Source organism: Eumetopias jubatus, unplaced genomic scaffold (genome assembly GCF_037043125.1).
Source record: "Eumetopias jubatus isolate StellerSeaLion01/CBP00866 unplaced genomic scaffold, mEumJub1_p1.0 scaffold_96, whole genome shotgun sequence".
Classification (NCBI taxonomy): Eukaryota; Metazoa; Chordata; class Mammalia; order Carnivora; family Otariidae; genus Eumetopias; species Eumetopias jubatus.
In genome coordinates, this window is record NW_028274902.1 from 475,572 (window position 1) to 484,457 (window position 8,886).

The window sequence follows — 8,886 nt, forward strand, 5'->3', positions numbered from 1 at the left end:
AACAGAATGGGAAAAAGCCTTAAGAGTGGCATTAACCAAAATATCCATGTTTACATAATGGACAGAAACTGGAAACTAAAATTAGTGCATAGAGTGATAACTAGTGATGCTAGTTTCCTTAAGTCAATCTCATTATCTGTAGTGTACATAACTGTGAACTCAACTTGAAAGAAAATGTCAATGAAGAGTAAATCCAATTATGATAATAGTAAATGACAAGGGTTGTTCAGTCACAAAAAGCATATTTTGATTGGCTTAAACCAACGTTCATTTATTGTTCATTCAATATATACATATAAAAATATATTTGACAGTAACTGTGCTCAGTCTGTGGTGATGTCCAAGACAAAGTAAAGGGGTTCCACCTAAGAGTTGTATGATGGGAATTGGCATGGCTAAAAAGAGTTTGCATGTAATTCAAATCAGATAATGTGATAGAAACTTGTGAAGCTACTCAGGTAATCAGTTGTCTTTAAGACTTGTTAACTATGCTGAATTTCAGGGCTCGGAATTTAAAAGGCATCAAAAACAGCATAAGGAATTAAGCATGAGATAGGCTGTGGATAGAATCAGAAAGCAATATAAATGTATCCATTAAAAATATCAAAGATGGGCTAATGAGGGGAGGAAATGAAGGCACAAAATGCAATGTTTTGAGATCACTAGGGCAAAACAGGCATTTGATAAAACCAACTGTAAAATTACAAAACATTCTGAGACATGCAATCCATGATTGAAGCACGTGAATTTATAACGGTTGCTGAACTGGTGAGAGTGTTATACATTCCACTGTGAATGTCCTTTTAATGAAGACAACCTTTGCCAACTAAAATCCAAGGACTCTTATAATTAACTGGGAGAATATAATGTAATTGAGAAAATATTATGGTGAATATTATGTATTTCTCTTTTCTAGATTTCATTGACATGTATATCTTCAACATCAATTTTTTTGGAGATCTTATTAATTGCAGAGCACAGACAAGTGGGAGGAGGGGCAAAGGAGCAGGGAGTCTGCTTCTGGATCCACAAGTCTGCAATGGACAAAAGGCTCGATCCCAGGACCCTGGGATCATAACCTGACCTGAAAGCAGACGTTTAACAACTGAAACACGGGGGCAACCCCTTCCACATCATTGTAATTTATACACTCATTTTATTCATCCTGGACTATTTCAGAAATTGCTTAACACCAAATGTTTCTTTTCCTTTGCTTCCATTCTTTTTATATACATATAATTTATTTAGCATGTATGTCAACTGTTCTTGCCAAATGACAAAAAAATACAATAAATAAAATCTAGATTTTTACCCTGAACTATTTCAAAAAATAAACATAATGAAACCATAAAGATGAAAATGCAATTTTATTTTTCAAGTAAGAGGATTGCCAATATGTGGTCAGTTGCCAACAAATGATAACTTTTGTTATCCTGCATCATGACAGTCCTTTGACAGATCAGTAGTAATTATGATGATGTGCATAAATTGGAGACGGTTGATGAGTTGACCTTGAAAGTGACACAGCAGATTATCACCTATCATTGGCATTGTGCACCATGGGTTGCCCACCGGTTGCAGGTTAGAAAAACGATCCTCACTGGCTGACAAATCCGCATATCTAGTTGGAAAAGTGGAAGGCTCCACCATCATTCCCAAATAAGTGCCCTGTAAGGGAGATATGATACAGTACTGAGATTGAGAATTTGTAGTTGTAACAAAATTCACAATGTGGCCATTTGCTTGAGTGTAGCTGCTATGTGAGTGCATGTGAAAAGTGGTCAACTGGTTTAAAATAGCATGTTGCTCCATGCCAATTTGTTCCGATGGTCTAACTGACATTGCTGATGCAGGGAAAAATCACTTCTCAGAGGGACCGTTGTAGTAGCAATACGCTGGCTGAGAGAAGGCTTCCTTATTAGAGGCACATTTACATTGGTGGAGTTTGAACATACACTTTCTCCACTAGCTTCAGCAACAAATCCAGAATTAGGACTATTGACATTAGCCACTCCTCTGCAGGGATTCTTGTTGAAATCTTGAACTAATGAAAATGTAGAAGAATTTTTAATCCGACTCTTCTTTTCAAGTGTCGTGTTCTACGCTGAAACTTGCTTTATTCACAGATTTCTTGCTCTCCTCGAAGTCTAAGGCACTTTCCACTTGCCTCTAGGCAAAGATGCTAGAATGCTCCTCAAAGGAACAAACTTCCTCTGAGGGGAAAGTTGCATTCCCCAGAGACTTCTTGACAGACAGAAGGATAGGGCATGTTTTGCATGCTTTGACACATACAAGGTCCAATGCTTCTCGCTTGAGAAACTTGGGGTTTTCCAAAAGGTGCCTGCTCCACAGACACTTTTCTAAGGCTAAGGACCTTGCCTCTTCCCTAGAATTCCACACAGATACTGGAAATAGGCTTTCTCTCTGAGGAACAAGATGTTCATGGACTGTCACCTTCTGTGACCCCTGATTTCTCAGAAAGAAATATATTGCACATCCAGACGCTTCCATAACTGTGTGTTAGAAAGCGTCTCATTGGAGAGAACTTGTGTTTCCTGGCAGCTGCTTCCTCCACATCCTGGTGATTCCAATATTGGGACGTTGCCTTTTGCATCTCCTTCTAGACCGATACTGGAAATGACTGAGAATTCTTCAGAAAAGATGTTATCTCACAGTGGCATTCTCCACAGGTTTGTTTCTCCAAGGGAAGGAGAGGGCCCTCTCTTGATGCTTGTACAAATAAATGCTACAGGGCTTCACATGGAAAATGATTCACAGACATGTCTTGAAGTGTAAGGACATTGCCCGCTCGCTAGAATTCCGCACAGATATTAGTAATCGCATTCCTAACCTATAAAGTTGACTTGCGTGGGAAGTGGCATTCTGCAACAGCTTTTTTTCTCAAGGGAAGAGTATTGCTCTCTCATGATGCTTCCCCACTCATAGGGTAGAAGGTTCTCCTTTGAAAACCCATGACTTAGCAACAAAGGTCACTCTCAATGGACTTCTTTCTCCAAGGCAAGGATAAGGTACTTTCCTAATGCTACAACACATATATTTGTTGGACGGGATTTATTGTGGTGTTGTGTTGATCGCTGCAGCTGGCTTTCTTCACAGAATTTTTCCTTAGTGAAGGATATGTGGCACTTTCCGCTTGCCTCCAGACCAACATGCTAGAGAGCTTTTCACTAGGACAAACTTCCTCTGAGGGGAAATTTGCATCCTTCAGAGACTGTATTCACAGATGGAAGGGTATGGTATGTTTCCGACGCTTCACCCAAAACATGCTAGAATGCTTCTCGCGTAGTTTTCTCAATGGTGCATGTGCCACACACTTCTCTTGAAGTGTCAGGACATCACCCCTACATACACTAGGCTTCCATGCATATATTGAAATTCAATTTTCTCTTCTCGAAACACAATGTTAGTGGAAGTCACACACTGCCCAATCTCGTGTCCCAGAAGGAAATATATGCCACGTACAGAGTCTTCTAGACATATATATTAGATAGATCTTCATTTGAAGGAACTTGTGTTTCCTGGAGCTTGCAGGGTCCACATAATTGTTACTACAACACTGGGGGGCATTGCACATTGCCTGTCCTTCCGCACATATCCTGGAAATCGCTCTGAACCCTGGAAAAAAGTTGTTATCTCTAAGTGACATTCTCCACAGGCTTGTTTCTCAGAAGGAAGGAGATGGAACTATCCTGATCCTTGCACATATCCATGCTAGAAAGCTTCTTCAGACACTTGTGTTGCACTGAACGTTCTCTTCTTCACAGACTTGTTTGTAAACATAGGGTCCTAGCCCCTTGCCTATGATTCCAAACCCAGATTTGAATATGGGTCTATCTTCTGACATCCAGATGGCTGTGAAGATTTCCATTGCTCACATCTTGTTTTTCCGAGTTTCGGGTACAGATGTTTCCTCATGATCCCACACCTGCAGTGGAAATGCTTTGTATCTTCAGGAAGCAAGGGGTTACCTGAATGTTGAATTCGAAACAGACTATTTTCACTGAGGGAAGGGTAGGCACCTTTTGGATGCTACAATGCATAGGTGCCACAAGGCTTCAACTAGAGACGCTTGTTGTCTCTGAAATTTGCACTCTCCACAGACTTCTTTTTCATCGTAAGGACCAACCCGCTTCCGTATACTTGCAAAATATTAGAAATGGCTTTTCTCTTATGGAAACAAGATATGAGTGGACAGCAGTTTCCTCCATCGAATGCTATCTCAGAGGATAGAATATGGCCCTATCGTGATGTTTCCACAGAGAGAGGCTAGAAAGATTCTGCCTTGAAAAACCATGATGTTGCTGAAATGGCCTCCTCCACAGCATTCTTTCTTTATGTAATGATTTCGTTGCCTTTTGTTATATTCTTTGTTTTAATGTTTATTTTGTTTGATGTAATTTTGCTACCCAGCTTTCTTTTCTTTTCCTTTTGCAAAATATGTATTTTCTCTCCCTTCAAATTCAGACTTTATGTGTCCTTAGGTATGAAGTGAGTCACTTTGAAGGAAGCTGACAGATGGGAATGACTTTTGAATCCATTTGGCCAACTTACATCTTTTTATTTGTGTATTTAGACTATTTACATTTAAAGTAATTACTGATAAGCATGGACTTATTTCGATTTTGTTAATTGTTTTGTAGTTGATTTTGTAGTACTTCTCTGTTCCTTTCTTTTTTCTTGCTCTCTTGCCTTGTGATTTTTGATTTTCTGTGATATTATTGTTGGCCTTCTTTCTCTTTAATTGTGTGTAACTAGTATAGGATGTTGCATCTGTTATGGGTTTTTTTGTTATTCGTCCATGTCCTATAGTATTCTCAATTAAGGTAGTGTCACTTAAGTTCTAAAACATTCTAAAAGAAGTTTGTATTCTCCCCTTCATGTTATATGTCATCATATTTTATATGTTTTTATTAATAATTTTCTTTTTTAAAGATTTTATTTATTTGAGAGAAAGAATGAGATAGAGAGAGCATGAGAGGGGGAAGGGTCAGAGGGAGAAGCAGACTCCCTGCTCAGTAGGGAGCCCGATGCGGGACTCGATCCTGGGACTCCAGGATCATGACCTGAGCGGAAGGCAGTCGCTTAACCAACTGAGCCACCCAGGCACCCTATTAATAATTTTCTTACTTTTAATTATGGACCTTTCTTTTCCAGTTTAAGAAGTCACTTTACCATTTCTGGTATGGCCTTCTAGCGGTGATAAACTCTACTTTTTGTCTGTTTGGGAAATTCTTTTACTCTCCTTTAGTTCTGAACTGCAACTTTGCCAGGTAGTGTATTCTTATTTGTAGATTTTTTCATTTCATCACTTTTAATACATCATGTGACTCCTTTCTTATTTGCATAGTTCTGCTGAAAAATTAGCTGATAGCCTTATGTGATTTCCTTGCATGTAACTAGTTACTTGCTTCAACTGTTTTTAAAACTCTCTGTAATCTTTAATCTTTGACATTTTAAATAATGTTGTTGTGTAGTGGACCCCCTTATGTTCATCTTGTTTAGAACTCTCTGTGCTTCTTGAACTTGGATATTTGTTTCCTTCTTCAGGTTAGGACATCTTTCAGCTCTTACTTCTTAAAGTATATTTTCTAACTCTTTCTCTCTGTCTTTTCTATCTGTGACCTCTATTCTGTGAATTTTGTTTGATTTCTTCAAAAGTTCCCTTAACCTATCCCCATTTTTAATTTTTTTTCCTTTTTCCCATGCAGCTATGGTCTTTTTTTATTATACTGCCTTCTTCTTCACTCTTCATTGTTCTTTATTCATTTTCTTACCTACTGTAGCTTCTGTCAAGTGTAATTTTCATTTCCATTATTGCATTCTTCAACTCTGAATTGTTATTTTTATATTTTCTATCTCTGTCGAAATTCACACTGAGTTCAACTATTCTTCTTTCCTATCTGGAAAGCATCTTTGTAACCATTATTTTAAATTCATAATCACGTAAATATCTTATCTTTTTTTTCATTTGGTTCTTTAATGAATGTTCACTTTCTTTTTCATTTTTGGCATATTTTCTGTCTATTTTGCTTATTTTTTGGTGTTTCTTTATATGAATTAAGCAGAACAGTTACTTCTCCTAGACTTGAAAGATTGTTCTTTTATATGGCTATTCATGGTGTGGGCTGGCTTTGGCTGTGGCTGGCATGGGATAAGCAGTCCCAGGTCTCTCCACACAGGGGGAGACCTGGGAGATCTGCTGAATCTGATGTGAGGGCAAGTCAGGGGGTCCCAGAGTCCTCCACAGAGGGAGCACCAAACCAGGGTGTCTAGAGCCAAGGTTGGATGGATTAAGGTGTCTTGTGATGCTCCACCCAAAGGGCACCCTGCTAAGTTGCTACAGCCAAGGCATGCTTGTGGTGAGGGGAACACCCTGGTGGAGTGACTTGGAGACCAGACATTTCCGTGCATGGGATGTCCTGGCAAGTCATCCGGAGCCAAGGTGGTGCAAGTGTACACTGTTCTAGAGTGCTTTGCCCCTGTGTCCCCTGAGATGAGTGGAGGTGTCGTGATCACTGATGAGGGATGTCTTGGTGTCTATTGCATTGAGGTCACCTTGGTGGATTATATGTGGCATCTATGGGCTATTCTCTGAGGTGGCAGGCTGACTTTATTATCTGGACCTTGCTTTTATGATGTTATCAGGTTGAAGGAGCAGAATAAACTGTGGCACTTTCCAGCCCCTTCCACAGAGGGAGAGCAGGAGAGAGAGAGAAGGAGAAAAAAAATCTTCCTTTTATCATTGGATAAATCCAATCAGATTAGGGCCCCACACTTACTGAACTCATTTAATTACTTAAATCCTTTTTTTTTTTTAAGAAAGGGAGTGAGCTGGGGTGAGGGGCAGCAGGAGAGGAAGAGGAAATATTAAACAGGCTCCACACTTAGCAGGGAGCCCAACATTGGGCGTAATTTGGAGACCCTGAGATCATGACATGAGGCAAAGTCAAGGGTCAGATACTTAGATGAATGTGTCACACAGGCGCCCCCTTAATTACTTTTTAAAAGCATCTTCTCCAAACACAGCTACATTGAGGTTTAGAGCTTCATCATATAAATATGAAGAGGACAGACTTAAGTCTACTGGAGATATTTTTCCATTTATTTAAATCTTCCTTCTTGTTTAAACATTTTTTTTGTTTAGTTTTCTGAATATAAGCTTGGACTTTTAAATTAAAAATATGGCAAGTGGAGTAAGATTAGCCAGAGGCGGGGACGGTTCTAGACTGTTTGGTCTCCTGGCAGCTGCCCCCTTCCACACAATCATGCCTGCCGCCTGCCACCGCCTCCAGACCATGTACCCCCACAAAGTGAGCGAGCTTCAGGCCTTCGTGAAAATGTGTATCCTGTATCCAAGTGTTCTGCATACCGAGGAAATGAGCTTCCTGTGGGAGTGTGTGGAGGCCATGAGGGGTAAAATACCACCTGCCACTCATAAAACTAAATCAGAATACAATATCAAGGAAGAGAAAACAAATAGTAAGAAGCCTGAGGAAAAACATAAAGAGAGATGAACTCTCAAGTGAGGAACGTGATCTAGAAATTGACAACGAATGTGTGATTGATCCAGATACTGATACGCCTCAAGAAATGGGAGAGGAACTGAGGAAATGATGGATCAGGCAAATGATAAAAAAGTGGCTCCCAATGATGCCCTAAATGATGGTGAGCTACAGAAAGCCATTGACTTGTTCACAGATGCCATCAAACTGAATCTTCGCTTGGCCATTCTATGTGCCAGGAGAGCCAGTGTATCCATCAAATGACAGAAGCCAAATGCTGTCCTTCGAGACTGTGACAGGGTTATTGAAATAAATCCGGAAAGCACACAGACTTGTGTTTTTGTGTGTTTTGTGTCATTGAAAGACGCAGCACATGATATTTCCCTTGCTAGTAAACTGGATTATGATGAAGACGCTAGTGCAATGCTGAAAGAAGTTCAATTGAGCACCCAGAAAATTGCTGAACATCAGAGAAAGTATGAGCAAAAGCGTGAAGAGCAAGACATCAAGGAAAGAATAGAAAGGGTTAAGAAGTCTCTGGAAGAACATGAGAAAGCCCAGAGGGAGGAAGAAGCCAGAGGACAATCAGGAGTTCATATGGCTCTTTCCCAGTGGGCTTTCCTGGGGGAATGCCTGGTAATTTTCCTGGAGGAATGCCTGGAATGGCAGGGGGAATGCCTGGAATGTCAGGAATGCCTGGGTAATGAAATTCTTAGTGAGCCATAGGTTCTCGCAGCCATACAGGATCCAGCAGTTATGGTGGACTTCCAGGATGTGGCCCAGAACCCAGCGAGTATGTCAAAATATCAGAGCTATCCAAAGGTTATGAATCCCATCAGGGAATTGTCAGTCAAATTTGGAAGTCAAGCATAATGCCCTTCTGACAAATAAAGCCCTTGCTGAAGGAAAAACAACCATCACCTAATGGATGTCACAATTCTACAAAGCAGTGTACCTAGGACCTTCTCATGAAGAAAGCTGGGAGCTGTGAAGAGAATCCCTACCCTTCTGCACCATGTGCAACGGAAACATTATTCAGTGGTTTGACATTAGGGTATTCATTCAGATACTATTTTCCTACTAGGAATTACAAACTTTAAACACTTTTTAAATCTTAAAATTATTTAAAAACCTATTAAAAGGGTGTATTAGTCCCTACATTGCCCTTTACTAATCATTTCATTTTTTTTCCTTTGGATTGATTGGGCAAGGAAGATACTTCAGTAGGGAAGATTTATTGCTCAGTTTGAGTGAAATAAAGTTTTATGAGTGGGAAGAAGCAAATATAACATTTAAATAGATGAACTTTGACCTGGAATTATAGTTTCTGAGGCATTTTTATTGTCTTTTTAAATCTTTGGGT

The 8,886-nt window shown here is 39.8% G+C and overlaps 2 pseudogenes; one reads left to right on the top strand and one right to left on the bottom strand.

Annotated features, from left to right (window-relative positions):
• Nucleotides 1-1,428: 1,428 nt before the first annotated feature.
• Nucleotides 1,429-3,889, bottom strand: LOC148161669 (heat shock transcription factor, Y-linked pseudogene; annotated as a pseudogene).
• Nucleotides 3,890-7,316: 3,427 nt separating this feature from the next.
• LOC114209126 (hsc70-interacting protein-like) lies at nucleotides 7,317-8,396 on the top strand (annotated as a pseudogene).
• Nucleotides 8,397-8,886: the final 490 nt, after the last annotated feature.